The sequence below is a fragment of the Rhinoderma darwinii genome (assembly GCF_050947455.1).
Source record: "Rhinoderma darwinii isolate aRhiDar2 chromosome 5 unlocalized genomic scaffold, aRhiDar2.hap1 SUPER_5_unloc_27, whole genome shotgun sequence".
Taxonomy (NCBI): domain Eukaryota; kingdom Metazoa; phylum Chordata; class Amphibia; order Anura; family Rhinodermatidae; genus Rhinoderma; species Rhinoderma darwinii.
Window position 1 is genome coordinate 194,511 of NW_027461784.1, and position 16,131 is coordinate 210,641.

The window sequence follows — 16,131 nt, forward strand, 5'->3', positions numbered from 1 at the left end:
ATGCCCACAGCCACCCCTTGTTCCTTCACACCTTGTATCAGCTGTAATCCAGTCCAGTCCAGTGCTGCCTGCTGAGCAGCACTGACCAACACTGCCTGGGCCCAGGCTTTTATCTCTGAGGCCCCATTATGATGTCAGAAAGCTGGCTCTGGAATCCTGAGGGCTCCACTATGACACGTGCAAAGTTCCGTCTGAACTTTATATAAGACGGTGAGGCTCAGTCAGTCACCCAGTGTTGCCTGAGAGGGCAACACTGCAACAGCCGGCCGCCAGGCTGTCTTTTTTTTGCACAGCTAGTTGCCTCCAGGAGGCCACAAGAGGGAGACAAGGGACTGCAAAATGGAAAATAGGCATCCACCAACTTTACAGACAACTTCTCCTTGCTCCTACAACCTCCATCCTTGCACAGTTTGTTATTCTTCTAGGTAACATAGTAACAAATCCAAATTGCTGCTCTCTTTGTAGGCAAGCAAGGCTTTGTTGCAACTGCAATTCTTACTTCTTCTTGAAATGTAGGGACGACAGTACATTCCATCCCATCCATCTAGTGTACACAGGTAGGTCCATTGTGGCGGGCAGGCGAGCGGGCGGGCTGCTTTATTGGCTGTTTGCTGTTCCCCTACTCCACTCCACTATTTGACTGTTGTGCTGCATCAATCAATCAATCAATCAATCAATCAATCAATCAGTGGCTGGCTCAGGTGCAGCTCTTTAACTTACCTAAAAGGGAGGGCGGAGAGAAGACAAGGAAGGTGAATGAGGTGTTCCAATGTGAAATGCCGGAAACACAGAAACACAGACGACACACAACAAGAGGTGGCAATCTATTCATTAATTGCATTTAATCAATGAGCTCATTATCACTCATGCATTGTCCAACAGGTGTTGAAATAATGGGATTAAAAGGGGAGATCCCTTCAGAAAGACAGAAACAATAGCAAAGACAAAAAACACTTTTGGAATCTGCTTTTAGTCAACACATAAGGAAAGGGTGCACCGGTCCTGGAAATACTGCAATACCAGGTCAATGCGTGGAGTGGACAGAGCAAGCTCTATTTCCATCTCCCTGTTCTAAAAATCCATTTAATATATGGTCCCCAGATAGGGGACGTATCAGATATTAAACTGATAAGAACAGATACTACACTTGATCTTAGCCAAAAGGCCGAGAAGCGATAACCCGAACGGGCCGCGCGTTGCCCGAGCCTGCCCGATACTGCTGTTCAGCCCTTGCAGCGATTCAGCCTACTTCTAGGCAATTCCATGGGGCCCTGCAGGCTCACACACTCACAGCTACACGGGAGGTGAATAAAGGCCGGAGAGGAAGCCAGACAGGATTTGCTTCTTTTGCTTGCACCACAATGCAGTGCTGAAAGAGGAGGAATCTACATAAAAACGCCTTCCTGGCAACGCCCAAATGCCCTGCTGCCATGCAGATAAACACTGGCAGCGGCAGCAAGTGCATGCCCACAGCCACCCCTTGTTCCTTCACACCTTGTATCAGCTGTAATCCAGTCCAGTCCAGTGCTGCCTGCTGAGCAGCACTGACCAACACTGCCTGGGCCCAGGCTTTTATCTCTGAGGCCCCATTATGATGTCAGAAAGCTTGCTCTGGAATCCTGAGGGCTCCACTATGACACGTGCAAAGTTCCGTCTGAACTTTATATAAGACGGTGAGGCTCAGTCAGTCACTCAGTGTTGCCTGAGAGGGCAACACTGCAACAGCCGGCCGCCAGGCTGTCTTTTTTTTGCACAGCTAGTTGCCTCCAGGAGGCCACAAGAGGGAGACAAGGGACTGCAAAATGGAAAATAGGCATCCACCAACTTTACAGACAACTTCTCCTTGCTCCTACAACCTCCATCCTTGCACAGTTTGTTATTCTTCTAGGTAACATAGTAACAAATCCAAATTGCTGCTCTCTTTGTAGGCAAGCAAGGCTTTGTTGCAACTGCAATTCTTACTTCTTCTTGAAATGTAGGGACGACAGTACATTCCATCACATCCATCTAGTGTACACAGGTAGGTCCATTGTGGCGGGCAGGCGAGCGGGCGGGCTGCTTTATTGGCTGTTTGCTGTTCCCCTACTCCACTCCACTATTTGACTGTTGTGCTGCATCAATCAATCAATCAATCAATCAATCAATCAATCAGTGGCTGGCTCAGGTGCAGCTCTTTAACTTACCTAAAAGGGAGGGCGGAGAGAAGACAAGGAAGGTGAATGAGGTGTTCCAATGTGAAATGCCGGAAACACAGAAACACAGACGACACACAACAAGAGGTGGCAATCTATTCATTAATTGCATTTAATCAATGAGCTCATTATCACTCATGCATTGTCCAACAGGTGTTGAAATAATGGAATTAAAAGGGGAGATCCCTTCAGAAAGACAGAAACAATAGCAAAGACAAAAAACACTTTTGGAATCTGCTTTTAGTCAACACATAAGGAAAGGGTGCACCGGTCCTGGAAATACTGCAATACCAGGTCAATGCGTGGAGTGGACAGAGCAAGCTCTATTTCCATCTCCCTGTTCTAAAAATCCATTTAATATATGGTCCCCAGATAGGGGACGTATCAGATATTAAACTGATAAGAACAGATACTACACTTGATCTTAGCCAAAAGGCCGAGAAGCGATAACCCGAACGGGCCGCGCGTTGCCCGAGCCTGCCCGATACTGCTGTTCAGCCCTTGCAGCGATTCAGCCTACTTCTAGGCAATTCCATGGGGCCCTGCAGGCTCACACACTCACAGCTACACGGGAGGTGAATAAAGGCCGGAGAGGAAGCCAGACAGGATTTGCTTCTTTTGCTTGCACCACAATGCAGTGCTGAAAGAGGAGGAATCTACATAAAAACGCCTTCCTGGCAATGCCCAAATGCCCTGCTGCCATGCAGATAAACACTGGCAGCGGCAGCAAGTGCATGCCCACAGCCACCCCTTGTTCCTTCACACCTTGTATCAGCTGTAATCCAGTCCAGTCCAGTGCTGCCTGCTGAGCAGCACTGACCAACACTGCCTGGGCCCAGGCTTTTATCTCTGAGGCCCCATTATGATGTCAGAAAGCTGGCTCTGGAATCCTGAGGGCTCCACTATGACACGTGCAAAGTTCCGTCTGAACTTTATATAAGACGGTGAGGCTCAGTCAGTCACTCAGTGTTGCCTGAGAGGGCAACACTGCAACAGCCGGCCGCCAGGCTGTCTTTTTTTTGCACAGCTAGTTGCCTCCAGGAGGCCACAAGAGGGAGACAAGGGACTGCAAAATGGAAAATAGGCATCCACCAACTTTACAGACAACTTCTCCTTGCTCCTACAACCTCCATCCTTGCACAGTTTGTTATTCTTCTAGGTAACATAGTAACAAATCCAAATTGCTGCTCTCTTTGTAGGCAAGCAAGGCTTTGTTGCAACTGCAATTCTTACTTCTTCTTGAAATGTAGGGACGACAGTACATTCCATCACATCCATCTAGTGTACACAGGTAGGTCCATTGTGGCGGGCAGGCGAGCGGGCGGGCTGCTTTATTGGCTGTTTGCTGTTCCCCTACTCCACTCCACTATTTGACTGTTGTGCTGCATCAATCAATCAATCAATCAATCAATCAATCAGTGGCTGGCTCAGGTGCAGCTCTTTAACTTACCTAAAAGGGAGGGCGGAGAGAAGACAAGGAAGGTGAATGAGGTGTTCCAATGTGAAATGCCGGAAACACAGAAACACAGACGACACACAACAAGAGGTGGCAATCTATTCATTAATTGCATTTAATCAATGAGCTCATTATCACTCATGCATTGTCCAACAGGTGTTGAAATAATGGGATTAAAAGGGGAGATCCCTTCAGAAAGACAGAAACAATAGCAAAGACAAAAAACACTTTTGGAATCTGCTTTTAGTCAACACATAAGGAAAGGGTGCACCGGTCCTGGAAATACTGCAATACCAGGTCAATGCGTGGAGTGGACAGAGCAAGCTCTATTTCCATCTCCCTGTTCTAAAAATCCATTTAATATATGGTCCCCAGATAGGGGACGTATCAGATATTAAACTGATAAGAACAGATACTACACTTGATCTTAGCCAAAAGGCCGAGAAGCGATAACCCGAACGGGCCGCGCGTTGCCCGAGCCTGCCCGATACTGCTGTTCAGCCCTTGCAGCGATTCAGCCTACTTCTAGGCAATTCCATGGGGCCCTGCAGGCTCACACACTCACAGCTACACGGGAGGTGAATAAAGGCCGGAGAGGAAGCCAGACAGGATTTGCTTCTTTTGCTTGCACCACAATGCAGTGCTGAAAGAGGAGGAATCTACATAAAAACGCCTTCCTGGCAACGCCCAAATGCCCTGCTGCCATGCAGATAAACACTGGCAGCGGCAGCAAGTGCATGCCCACAGCCACCCCTTGTTCCTTCACACCTTGTATCAGCTGTAATCCAGTCCAGTCCAGTGCTGCCTGCTGAGCAGCACTGACCAACACTGCCTGGGCCCAGGCTTTTATCTCTGAGGCCCCATTATGATGTCAGAAAGCTGGCTCTGGAATCCTGAGGGCTCCACTATGACACGTGCAAAGTTCCGTCTGAACTTTATATAAGACGGTGAGGCTCAGTCAGTCACTCAGTGTTGCCTGAGAGGGCAACACTGCAACAGCCGGCCGCCAGGCTGTCTTTTTTTTGCACAGCTAGTTGCCTCCAGGAGGCCACAAGAGGGAGACAAGGGACTGCAAAATGGAAAATAGGCATCCACCAACTTTACAGACAACTTCTCCTTGCTCCTACAACCTCCATCCTTGCACAGTTTGTTATTCTTCTAGGTAACATAGTAACAAATCCAAATTGCTGCTCTCTTTGTAGGCAAGCAAGGCTTTGTTGCAACTGCAATTCTTACTTCTTCTTGAAATGTAGGGACGACAGTACATTCCATCACATCCATCTAGTGTACACAGGTAGGTCCATTGTGGCGGGCAGGCGAGCGGGCGGGCTGCTTTATTGGCTGTTTGCTGTTCCCCTACTCCACTCCACTATTTGACTGTTGTGCTGCATCAATCAATCAATCAATCAATCAATCAATCAATCAGTGGCTGGCTCAGGTGCAGCTCTTTAACTTACCTAAAAGGGAGGGCGGAGAGAAGACAAGGAAGGTGAATGAGGTGTTCCAATGTGAAATGCCGGAAACACGGAAACACAGAAACACAGACGACACACAACAAGAGGTGGCAATCTATTCATTAATTGCATTTAATCAATGAGCTCATTATCACTCATGCATTGTCCAACAGGTGTTGAAATAATGGGATTAAAAGGGGAGATCCCTTCAGAAAGACAGAAACAATAGCAAAGACAAAAAACACTTTTGGAATCTGCTTTTAGTCAACACATAAGGAAAGGGTGCACCGGTCCTGGAAATACTGCAATACCAGGTCAATGCGTGGAGTGGACAGAGCAAGCTCTATTTCCATCTCCCTGTTCTAAAAATCCATTTAATATATGGTCCCCAGATAGGGGACGTATCAGATATTAAACTGATAAGAACAGATACTACACTTGATCTTAGCCAAAAGGCCGAGAAGCGATAACCCGAACGGGCCGCGCGTTGCCCGAGCCTGCCCGATACTGCTGTTCAGCCCTTGCAGCGATTCAGCCTACTTCTAGGCAATTCCATGGGGCCCTGCAGGCTCACACACTCACAGCTACACGGGAGGTGAATAAAGGCCGGAGAGGAAGCCAGACAGGATTTGCTTCTTTTGCTTGCACCACAATGCAGTGCTGAAAGAGGAGGAATCTACATAAAAACGCCTTCCTGGCAACGCCCAAATGCCCTGCTGCCATGCAGATAAACACTGGCAGCGGCAGCAAGTGCATGCCCACAGCCACCCCTTGTTCCTTCACACCTTGTATCAGCTGTAATCCAGTCCAGTCCAGTGCTGCCTGCTGAGCAGCACTGACCAACACTGCCTGGGCCCAGGCTTTTATCTCTGAGGCCCCATTATGATGTCAGAAAGCTGGCTCTGGAATCCTGAGGGCTCCACTATGACACGTGCAAAGTTCCGTCTGAACTTTATATAAGACGGTGAGGCTCAGTCAGTCACTCAGTGTTGCCTGAGAGGGCAACACTGCAACAGCCGGCCGCCAGGCTGTCTTTTTTTTGCACAGCTAGTTGCCTCCAGGAGGCCACAAGAGGGAGACAAGGGACTGCAAAATGGAAAATAGGCATCCACCAACTTTACAGACAACTTCTCCTTGCTCCTACAACCTCCATCCTTGCACAGTTTGTTATTCTTCTAGGTAACATAGTAACAAATCCAAATTGCTGCTCTCTTTGTAGGCAAGCAAGGCTTTGTTGCAACTGCAATTCTTACTTCTTCTTGAAATGTAGGGACGACAGTACATTCCATCACATCCATCTAGTGTATACAGGTAGGTCCATTGTGGCGGGCAGGCGAGCGGGCGGGCTGCTTTATTGGCTGTTTGCTGTTCCCCTACTCCACTCCACTATTTGACTGTTGTGCTGCATCAATCAATCAATCAATCAATCAATCAATCAATCAATCAATCAATCAATCAGTGGCTGGCTCAGGTGCAGCTCTTTAACTTACCTAAAAGGGAGGGCGGAGAGAAGACAAGGAAGGTGAATGAGGTGTTCCAATGTGAAATGCCGGAAACACAGAAACACAGACGACACACAACAAGAGGTGGCAATCTATTCATTAATTGCATTTAATCAATGAGCTCATTATCACTCATGCATTGTCCAACAGGTGTTGAAATAATGGGATTAAAAGGGGAGATCCCTTCAGAAAGACAGAAACAATAGCAAAGACAAAAAACACTTTTGGAATCTGCTTTTAGTCAACACATAAGGAAAGGGTGCACCGGTCCTGGAAATACTGCAATACCAGGTCAATGCGTGGAGTGGACAGAGCAAGCTCTATTTCCATCTCCCTGTTCTAAAAATCCATTTAATATATGGTCCCCAGATAGGGGACGTATCAGATATTAAACTGATAAGAACAGATACTACACTTGATCTTAGCCAAAAGGCCGAGAAGCGATAACCCGAACGGGCCGCGCGTTGCCCGAGCCTGCCCGATACTGCTGTTCAGCCCTTGCAGCGATTCAGCCTACTTCTAGGCAATTCCATGGGGCCCTGCAGGCTCACACACTCACAGCTACACGGGAGGTGAATAAAGGCCGGAGAGGAAGCCAGACAGGATTTGCTTCTTTTGCTTGCACCACAATGCAGTGCTGAAAGAGGAGGAATCTACATAAAAACGCCTTCCTGGCAACGCCCAAATGCCCTGCTGCCATGCAGATAAACACTGGCAGCGGCAGCAAGTGCATGCCCACAGCCACCCCTTGTTCCTTCACACCTTGTATCAGCTGTAATCCAGTCCAGTCCAGTGCTGCCTGCTGAGCAGCACTGACCAACACTGCCTGGGCCCAGGCTTTTATCTCTGAGGCCCCATTATGATGTCAGAAAGCTGGCTCTGGAATCCTGAGGGCTCCACTATGACACGTGCAAAGTTCCGTCTGAACTTTATATAAGACGGTGAGGCTCAGTCAGTCACTCAGTGTTGCCTGAGAGGGCAACACTGCAACAGCCGGCCGCCAGGCTGTCTTTTTTTTGCACAGCTAGTTGCCTCCAGGAGGCCACAAGAGGGAGACAAGGGACTGCAAAATGGAAAATAGGCATCCACCAACTTTACAGACAACTTCTCCTTGCTCCTACAACCTCCATCCTTGCACAGTTTGTTATTCTTCTAGGTAACATAGTAACAAATCCAAATTGCTGCTCTCTTTGTAGGCAAGCAAGGCTTTGTTGCAACTGCAATTCTTACTTCTTCTTGAAATGTAGGGACGACAGTACATTCCATCACATCCATCTAGTGTACACAGGTAGGTCCATTGTGGCGGGCAGGCGAGCGGGCGGGCTGCTTTATTGGCTGTTTGCTGTTCCCCTACTCCACTCCACTATTTGACTGTTGTGCTGCATCAATCAATCAATCAATCAATCAATCAATCAATCAATCAATCAATCAATCAATCAATCAGTGGCTGGCTCAGGTGCAGCTCTTTAACTTACCTAAAAGGGAGGGCGGAGAGAAGACAAGGAAGGTGAATGAGGTGTTCCAATGTGAAATGCCGGAAACACAGAAACACAGACGACACACAACAAGAGGTGGCAATCTATTCATTAATTGCATTTAATCAATGAGCTCATTATCACTCATGCATTGTCCAACAGGTGTTGAAATAATGGGATTAAAAGGGGAGATCCCTTCAGAAAGACAGAAACAATAGCAAAGACAAAAAACACTTTTGGAATCTGCTTTTAGTCAACACATAAGGAAAGGGTGCACCGGTCCTGGAAATACTGCAATACCAGGTCAATGCGTGGAGTGGACAGAGCAAGCTCTATTTCCATCTCCCTGTTCTAAAAATCCATTTAATATATGGTCCCCAGATAGGGGACGTATCAGATATTAAACTGATAAGAACAGATACTACACTTGATCTTAGCCAAAAGGCCGAGAAGCGATAACCCGAACGGGCCGCGCGTTGCCCGAGCCTGCCCGATACTGCTGTTCAGCCCTTGCAGCGATTCAGCCTACTTCTAGGCAATTCCATGGGGCCCTGCAGGCTCACACACTCACAGCTACACGGGAGGTGAATAAAGGCCGGAGAGGAAGCCAGACAGGATTTGCTTCTTTTGCTTGCACCACAATGCAGTGCTGAAAGAGGAGGAATCTACATAAAAACGCCTTCCTGGCAACGCCCAAATGCCCTGCTGCCATGCAGATAAACACTGGCAGCGGCAGCAAGTGCATGCCCACAGCCACCCCTTGTTCCTTCACACCTTGTATCAGCTGTAATCCAGTCCAGTCCAGTGCTGCCTGCTGAGCAGCACTGACCAACACTGCCTGGGCCCAGGCTTTTATCTCTGAGGCCCCATTATGATGTCAGAAAGCTGGCTCTGGAATCCTGAGGGCTCCACTATGACACGTGCAAAGTTCCGTCTGAACTTTATATAAGACGGTGAGGCTCAGTCAGTCACTCAGTGTTGCCTGAGAGGGCAACACTGCAACAGCCGGCCGCCAGGCTGTCTTTTTTTTGCACAGCTAGTTGCCTCCAGGAGGCCACAAGAGGGAGACAAGGGACTGCAAAATGGAAAATAGGCATCCACCAACTTTACAGACAACTTCTCCTTGCTCCTACAACCTCCATCCTTGCACAGTTTGTTATTCTTCTAGGTAACATAGTAACAAATCCAAATTGCTGCTCTCTTTGTAGGCAAGCAAGGCTTTGTTGCAACTGCAATTCTTACTTCTTCTTGAAATGTAGGGACGACAGTACATTCCATCACATCCATCTAGTGTACACAGGTAGGTCCATTGTGGCGGGCAGGCGAGCGGGCGGGCTGCTTTATTGGCTGTTTGCTGTTCCCCTACTCCACTCCACTATTTGACTGTTGTGCTGCATCAATCAATCAATCAATCAATCAATCAATCAATCAATCAATCAATCAATCAGTGGCTGGCTCAGGTGCAGCTCTTTAACTTACCTAAAAGGGAGGGCGGAGAGAAGACAAGGAAGGTGAATGAGGTGTTCCAATGTGAAATGCCGGAAACACAGAAACACAGACGACACACAACAAGAGGTGGCAATCTATTCATTAATTGCATTTAATCAATGAGCTCATTATCACTCATGCATTGTCCAACAGGTGTTGAAATAATGGGATTAAAAGGGGAGATCCCTTCAGAAAGACAGAAACAATAGCAAAGACAAAAAACACTTTTGGAATCTGCTTTTAGTCAACACATAAGGAAAGGGTGCACCGGTCCTGGAAATACTGCAGTACCAGGTCAATGCGTGGAGTGGACAGAGCAAGCTCTATTTCCATCTCCCTGTTCTAAAAATCCATTTAATATATGGTCCCCAGATAGGGGACGTATCAGATATTAAACTGATAAGAACAGATACTACACTTGATCTTAGCCAAAAGGCCGAGAAGCGATAACCCGAACGGGCCGCGCGTTGCCCGAGCCTGCCCGATACTGCTGTTCAGCCCTTGCAGCGATTCAGCCTACTTCTAGGCAATTCCATGGGGCCCTGCAGGCTCACACACTCACAGCTACACGGGAGGTGAATAAAGGCCGGAGAGGAAGCCAGACAGGATTTGCTTCTTTTGCTTGCACCACAATGCAGTGCTGAAAGAGGAGGAATCTACATAAAAACGCCTTCCTGGCAACGCCCAAATGCCCTGCTGCCATGCAGATAAACACTGGCAGCGGCAGCAAGTGCATGCCCACAGCCACCCCTTGTTCCTTCACACCTTGTATCAGCTGTAATCCAGTCCAGTCCAGTGCTGCCTGCTGAGCAGCACTGACCAACACTGCCTGGGCCCAGGCTTTTATCTCTGAGGCCCCATTATGATGTCAGAAAGCTGGCTCTGGAATCCTGAGGGCTCCACTATGACACGTGCAAAGTTCCGTCTGAACTTTATATAAGACGGTGAGGCTCAGTCAGTCACTCAGTGTTGCCTGAGAGGGCAACACTGCAACAGCCGGCCGCCAGGCTGTCTTTTTTTTGCACAGCTAGTTGCCTCCAGGAGGCCACAAGAGGGAGACAAGGGACTGCAAAATGGAAAATAGGCATCCACCAACTTTACAGACAACTTCTCCTTGCTCCTACAACCTCCATCCTTGCACAGTTTGTTATTCTTCTAGGTAACATAGTAACAAATCCAAATTGCTGCTCTCTTTGTAGGCAAGCAAGGCTTTGTTGCAACTGCAATTCTTACTTCTTCTTGAAATGTAGGGACGACAGTACATTCCATCACATCCATCTAGTGTACACAGGTAGGTCCATTGTGGCGGGCAGGCGAGCGGGCGGGCTGCTTTATTGGCTGTTTGCTGTTCCCCTACTCCACTCCACTATTTGACTGTTGTGCTGCATCAATCAATCAATCAATCAATCAATCAATCAATCAATCAATCAATCAATCAATCAGTGGCTGGCTCAGGTGCAGCTCTTTAACTTACCTAAAAGGGAGGGCGGAGAGAAGACAAGGAAGGTGAATGAGGTGTTCCAATGTGAAATGCCGGAAACACAGAAACACAGACGACACACAACAAGAGGTGGCAATCTATTCATTAATTGCATTTAATCAATGAGCTCATTATCACTCATGCATTGTCCAACAGGTGTTGAAATAATGGGATTAAAAGGGGAGATCCCTTCAGAAAGACAGAAACAATAGCAAAGACAAAAAACACTTTTGGAATCTGCTTTTAGTCAACACATAAGGAAAGGGTGCACCGGTCCTGGAAATACTGCAATACCAGGTCAATGCGTGGAGTGGACAGAGCAAGCTCTATTTCCATCTCCCTGTTCTAAAAATCCATTTAATATATGGTCCCCAGATAGGGGACGTATCAGATATTAAACTGATAAGAACAGATACTACACTTGATCTTAGCCAAAAGGCCGAGAAGCGATAACCCGAACGGGCCGCGCGTTGCCCGAGCCTGCCCGATACTGCTGTTCAGCCCTTGCAGCGATTCAGCCTACTTCTAGGCAATTCCATGGGGCCCTGCAGGCTCACACACTCACAGCTACACGGGAGGTGAATAAAGGCCGGAGAGGAAGCCAGACAGGATTTGCTTCTTTTGCTTGCACCACAATGCAGTGCTGAAAGAGGAGGAATCTACATAAAAACGCCTTCCTGGCAACGCCCAAATGCCCTGCTGCCATGCAGATAAACACTGGCAGCGGCAGCAAGTGCATGCCCACAGCCACCCCTTGTTCCTTCACACCTTGTATCAGCTGTAATCCAGTCCAGTCCAGTGCTGCCTGCTGAGCAGCACTGACCAACACTGCCTGGGCCCAGGCTTTTATCTCTGAGGCCCCATTATGATGTCAGAAAGCTGGCTCTGGAATCCTGAGGGCTCCACTATGACACGTGCAAAGTTCCGTCTGAACTTTATATAAGACGGTGAGGCTCAGTCAGTCACTCAGTGTTGCCTGAGAGGGCAACACTGCAACAGCCGGCCGCCAGGCTGTCTTTTTTTTGCACAGCTAGTTGCCTCCAGGAGGCCACAAGAGGGAGACAAGGGACTGCAAAATGGAAAATAGGCATCCACCAACTTTACAGACAACTTCTCCTTGCTCCTACAACCTCCATCCTTGCACAGTTTGTTATTCTTCTAGGTAACATAGTAACAAATCCAAATTGCTGCTCTCTTTGTAGGCAAGCAAGGCTTTGTTGCAACTGCAATTCTTACTTCTTCTTGAAATGTAGGGACGACAGTACATTCCATCACATCCATCTAGTGTACACAGGTAGGTCCATTGTGGCGGGCAGGCGAGCGGGCGGGCTGCTTTATTGGCTGTTTGCTGTTCCCCTACTCCACTCCACTATTTGACTGTTGTGCTGCATCAATCAATCAATCAATCAATCAATCAATCAATCAATCAATCAATCAATCAATCAATCAATCAATCAATCAGTGGCTGGCTCAGGTGCAGCTCTTTAACTTACCTAAAAGGGAGGGCGGAGAGAAGACAAGGAAGGTGAATGAGGTGTTCCAATGTGAAATGCCGGAAACACAGAAACACAGACGACACACAACAAGAGGTGGCAATCTATTCATTAATTGCATTTAATCAATGAGCTCATTATCACTCATGCATTGTCCAACAGGTGTTGAAATAATGGGATTAAAAGGGGAGATCCCTTCAGAAAGACAGAAACAATAGCAAAGACAAAAAACACTTTTGGAATCTGCTTTTAGTCAACACATAAGGAAAGGGTGCACCGGTCCTGGAAATACTGCAATACCAGGTCAATGCGTGGAGTGGACAGAGCAAGCTCTATTTCCATCTCCCTGTTCTAAAAATCCATTTAATATATGGTCCCCAGATAGGGGACGTATCAGATATTAAACTGATAAGAACAGATACTACACTTGATCTTAGCCAAAAGGCCGAGAAGCGATAACCCGAACGGGCCGCGCGTTGCCCGAGCCTGCCCGATACTGCTGTTCAGCCCTTGCAGCGATTCAGCCTACTTCTAGGCAATTCCATGGGGCCCTGCAGGCTCACACACTCACAGCTACACGGGAGGTGAATAAAGGCCGGAGAGGAAGCCAGACAGGATTTGCTTCTTTTGCTTGCACCACAATGCAGTGCTGAAAGAGGAGGAATCTACATAAAAACGCCTTCCTGGCAACGCCCAAATGCCCTGCTGCCATGCAGATAAACACTGGCAGCGGCAGCAAGTGCATGCCCACAGCCACCCCTTGTTCCTTCACACCTTGTATCAGCTGTAATCCAGTCCAGTCCAGTGCTGCCTGCTGAGCAGCACTGACCAACACTGCCTGGGCCCAGGCTTTTATCTCTGAGGCCCCATTATGATGTCAGAAAGCTGGCTCTGGAATCCTGAGGGCTCCACTATGACACGTGCAAAGTTCCGTCTGAACTTTATATAAGACGGTGAGGCTCAGTCAGTCACTCAGTGTTGCCTGAGAGGGCAACACTGCAACAGCCGGCCGCCAGGCTGTCTTTTTTTTGCACAGCTAGTTGCCTCCAGGAGGCCACAAGAGGGAGACAAGGGACTGCAAAATGGAAAATAGGCATCCACCAACTTTACAGACAACTTCTCCTTGCTCCTACAACCTCCATCCTTGCACAGTTTGTTATTCTTCTAGGTAACATAGTAACAAATCCAAATTGCTGCTCTCTTTGTAGGCAAGCAAGGCTTTGTTGCAACTGCAATTCTTACTTCTTCTTGAAATGTAGGGACGACAGTACATTCCATCACATCCATCTAGTGTACACAGGTAGGTCCATTGTGGCGGGCAGGCGAGCGGGCGGGCTGCTTTATTGGCTGTTTGCTGTTCCCCTACTCCACTCCACTATTTGACTGTTGTGCTGCATCAATCAATCAATCAATCAATCAATCAATCAATCAATCAATCAATCAATCAATCAATCAATCAATCAATCAGTGGCTGGCTCAGGTGCAGCTCTTTAACTTACCTAAAAGGGAGGGCGGAGAGAAGACAAGGAAGGTGAATGAGGTCTTCCAATGTGAAATGCCGGAAACACAGAAACACAGACGACACACAACAAGAGGTGGCAATCTATTCATTAATTGCATTTAATCAATGAGCTCATTATCACTCATGCATTGTCCAACAGGTGTTGAAATAATGGGATTAAAAGGGGAGATCCCTTCAGAAAGACAGAAACAATAGCAAAGACAAAAAACACTTTTGGAATCTGCTTTTAGTCAACACATAAGGAAAGGGTGCACCGGTCCTGGAAATACTGCAATACCAGGTCAATGCGTGGAGTGGACAGAGCAAGCTCTATTTCCATCTCCCTGTTCTAAAAATCCATTTAATATATGGTCCCCAGATAGGGGACGTATCAGATATTAAACTGATAAGAACAGATACTACACTTGATCTTAGCCAAAAGGCCGAGAAGCGATAACCCGAACGGGCCGCGCGTTGCCCGAGCCTGCCCGATACTGCTGTTCAGCCCTTGCAGCGATTCAGCCTACTTCTAGGCAATTCCATGGGGCCCTGCAGGCTCACACACTCACAGCTACACGGGAGGTGAATAAAGGCCGGAGAGGAAGCCAGACAGGATTTGCTTCTTTTGCTTGCACCACAATGCAGTGCTGAAAGAGGAGGAATCTACATAAAAACGCCTTCCTGGCAACGCCCAAATGCCCTGCTGCCATGCAGATAAACACTGGCAGCGGCAGCAAGTGCATGCCCACAGCCACCCCTTGTTCCTTCACACCTTGTATCAGCTGTAATCCAGTCCAGTCCAGTGCTGCCTGCTGAGCAGCACTGACCAACACTGCCTGGGCCCAGGCTTTTATCTCTGAGGCCCCATTATGATGTCAGAAAGCTGGCTCTGGAATCCTGAGGGCTCCACTATGACACGTGCAAAGTTCCGTCTGAACTTTATATAAGACGGTGAGGCTCAGTCAGTCACTCAGTGTTGCCTGAGAGGGCAACACTGCAACAGCCGGCCGCCAGGCTGTCTTTTTTTTGCACAGCTAGTTGCCTCCAGGAGGCCACAAGAGGGAGACAAGGGACTGCAAAATGGAAAATAGGCATCCACCAACTTTACAGACAACTTCTCCTTGCTCCTACAACCTCCATCCTTGCACAGTTTGTTATTCTTCTAGGTAACATAGTAACAAATCCAAATTGCTGCTCTCTTTGTAGGCAAGCAAGGCTTTGTTGCAACTGCAATTCTTACTTCTTCTTGAAATGTAGGGACGACAGTACATTCCATCACATCCATCTAGTGTACACAGGTAGGTCCATTGTGGCGGGCAGGCGAGCGGGCGGGCTGCTTTATTGGCTGTTTGCTGTTCCCCTACTCCACTCCACTATTTGACTGTTGTGCTGCATCAATCAATCAATCAATCAATCAATCAATCAATCAAGTGGCTGGCTCAGGTGCAGCTCTTTAACTTACCTAAAAGGGAGGGCGGAGAGAAGACAAGGAAGGTGAATGAGGTGTTCCAATGTGAAATGCCGGAAACACAGAAACACAGACGACACACAACAAGAGGTGGCAATCTATTCATTAATTGCATTTAATCAATGAGCTCATTATCACTCATGCATTGTCCAACAGGTGTTGAAATAATGGGATTAAAAGGGGAGATCCCTTCAGAAAGACAGAAACAATAGCAAAGACAAAAAACACTTTTGGAATCTGCTTTTAGTCAACACATAAGGAAAGGGTGCACCGGTCCTGGAAATACTGCAATACCAGGTCAATGCGTGGAGTGGACAGAGCAAGCTCTATTTCCATCTCCCTGTTCTAAAAATCCATTTAATATATGGTCCCCAGATAGGGGACGTATCAGATATTAAACTGATAAGAACAGATACTACACTTGATCTTAGCCAAAAGGCCGAGAAGCGATAACCCGAACGGGCCGCGCGTTGCCCGAGCCTGCCCGATACTGCTGTTCAGCCCTTGCAGCGATTCAGCCTACTTCTAGGCAATTCCATGGGGCCCTGCAGGCTCACACACTCACAGCTACACGGGAGGTGAATAAAGGCCGGAGAGGAAGCCAGACAGGATTTGCTTCTTT

The 16,131-nt window shown here is 47.8% G+C and overlaps 11 non-coding genes across 11 annotated transcripts; all 11 read right to left on the bottom strand.

The window, feature by feature from the left end:
- Positions 1–986: 986 nt before the first annotated feature.
- Positions 987–1,177, bottom strand: LOC142688917 (U2 spliceosomal RNA). The gene has a single exon (XR_012857954.1). It is a non-coding gene; the product is annotated as a U2 spliceosomal RNA (small nuclear RNA).
- Positions 1,178–2,449: 1,272 nt separating this feature from the next.
- On the bottom strand, positions 2,450–2,640 carry LOC142688919 (U2 spliceosomal RNA). The gene has a single exon (XR_012857956.1). It is a non-coding gene; the product is annotated as a U2 spliceosomal RNA (small nuclear RNA).
- A 1,268-nt stretch (positions 2,641–3,908) lies between these two features.
- LOC142688920 (U2 spliceosomal RNA) lies at positions 3,909–4,099 on the bottom strand. Its single transcript, XR_012857957.1, has one exon. It is a non-coding gene; the product is annotated as a U2 spliceosomal RNA (small nuclear RNA).
- Positions 4,100–5,379: 1,280 nt separating this feature from the next.
- LOC142688921 (U2 spliceosomal RNA) lies at positions 5,380–5,570 on the bottom strand. Its single transcript, XR_012857958.1, has one exon. It is a non-coding gene; the product is annotated as a U2 spliceosomal RNA (small nuclear RNA).
- Positions 5,571–6,858: 1,288 nt separating this feature from the next.
- LOC142688923 (U2 spliceosomal RNA) lies at positions 6,859–7,049 on the bottom strand. The gene has a single exon (XR_012857959.1). It is a non-coding gene; the product is annotated as a U2 spliceosomal RNA (small nuclear RNA).
- Positions 7,050–8,345: 1,296 nt separating this feature from the next.
- On the bottom strand, positions 8,346–8,536 carry LOC142688924 (U2 spliceosomal RNA). Its single transcript, XR_012857960.1, has one exon. It is a non-coding gene; the product is annotated as a U2 spliceosomal RNA (small nuclear RNA).
- A 1,288-nt stretch (positions 8,537–9,824) lies between these two features.
- LOC142688982 (U2 spliceosomal RNA) lies at positions 9,825–10,015 on the bottom strand. Its single transcript, XR_012858013.1, has one exon. It is a non-coding gene; the product is annotated as a U2 spliceosomal RNA (small nuclear RNA).
- Positions 10,016–11,307: 1,292 nt separating this feature from the next.
- LOC142688925 (U2 spliceosomal RNA) lies at positions 11,308–11,498 on the bottom strand. The gene has a single exon (XR_012857961.1). It is a non-coding gene; the product is annotated as a U2 spliceosomal RNA (small nuclear RNA).
- Positions 11,499–12,806: 1,308 nt separating this feature from the next.
- LOC142688926 (U2 spliceosomal RNA) lies at positions 12,807–12,997 on the bottom strand. Its single transcript, XR_012857962.1, has one exon. It is a non-coding gene; the product is annotated as a U2 spliceosomal RNA (small nuclear RNA).
- Positions 12,998–14,305: 1,308 nt separating this feature from the next.
- LOC142688927 (U2 spliceosomal RNA) lies at positions 14,306–14,496 on the bottom strand. The gene has a single exon (XR_012857963.1). It is a non-coding gene; the product is annotated as a U2 spliceosomal RNA (small nuclear RNA).
- A 1,273-nt stretch (positions 14,497–15,769) lies between these two features.
- LOC142688928 (U2 spliceosomal RNA) lies at positions 15,770–15,960 on the bottom strand. The gene has a single exon (XR_012857964.1). It is a non-coding gene; the product is annotated as a U2 spliceosomal RNA (small nuclear RNA).
- Positions 15,961–16,131: the final 171 nt, after the last annotated feature.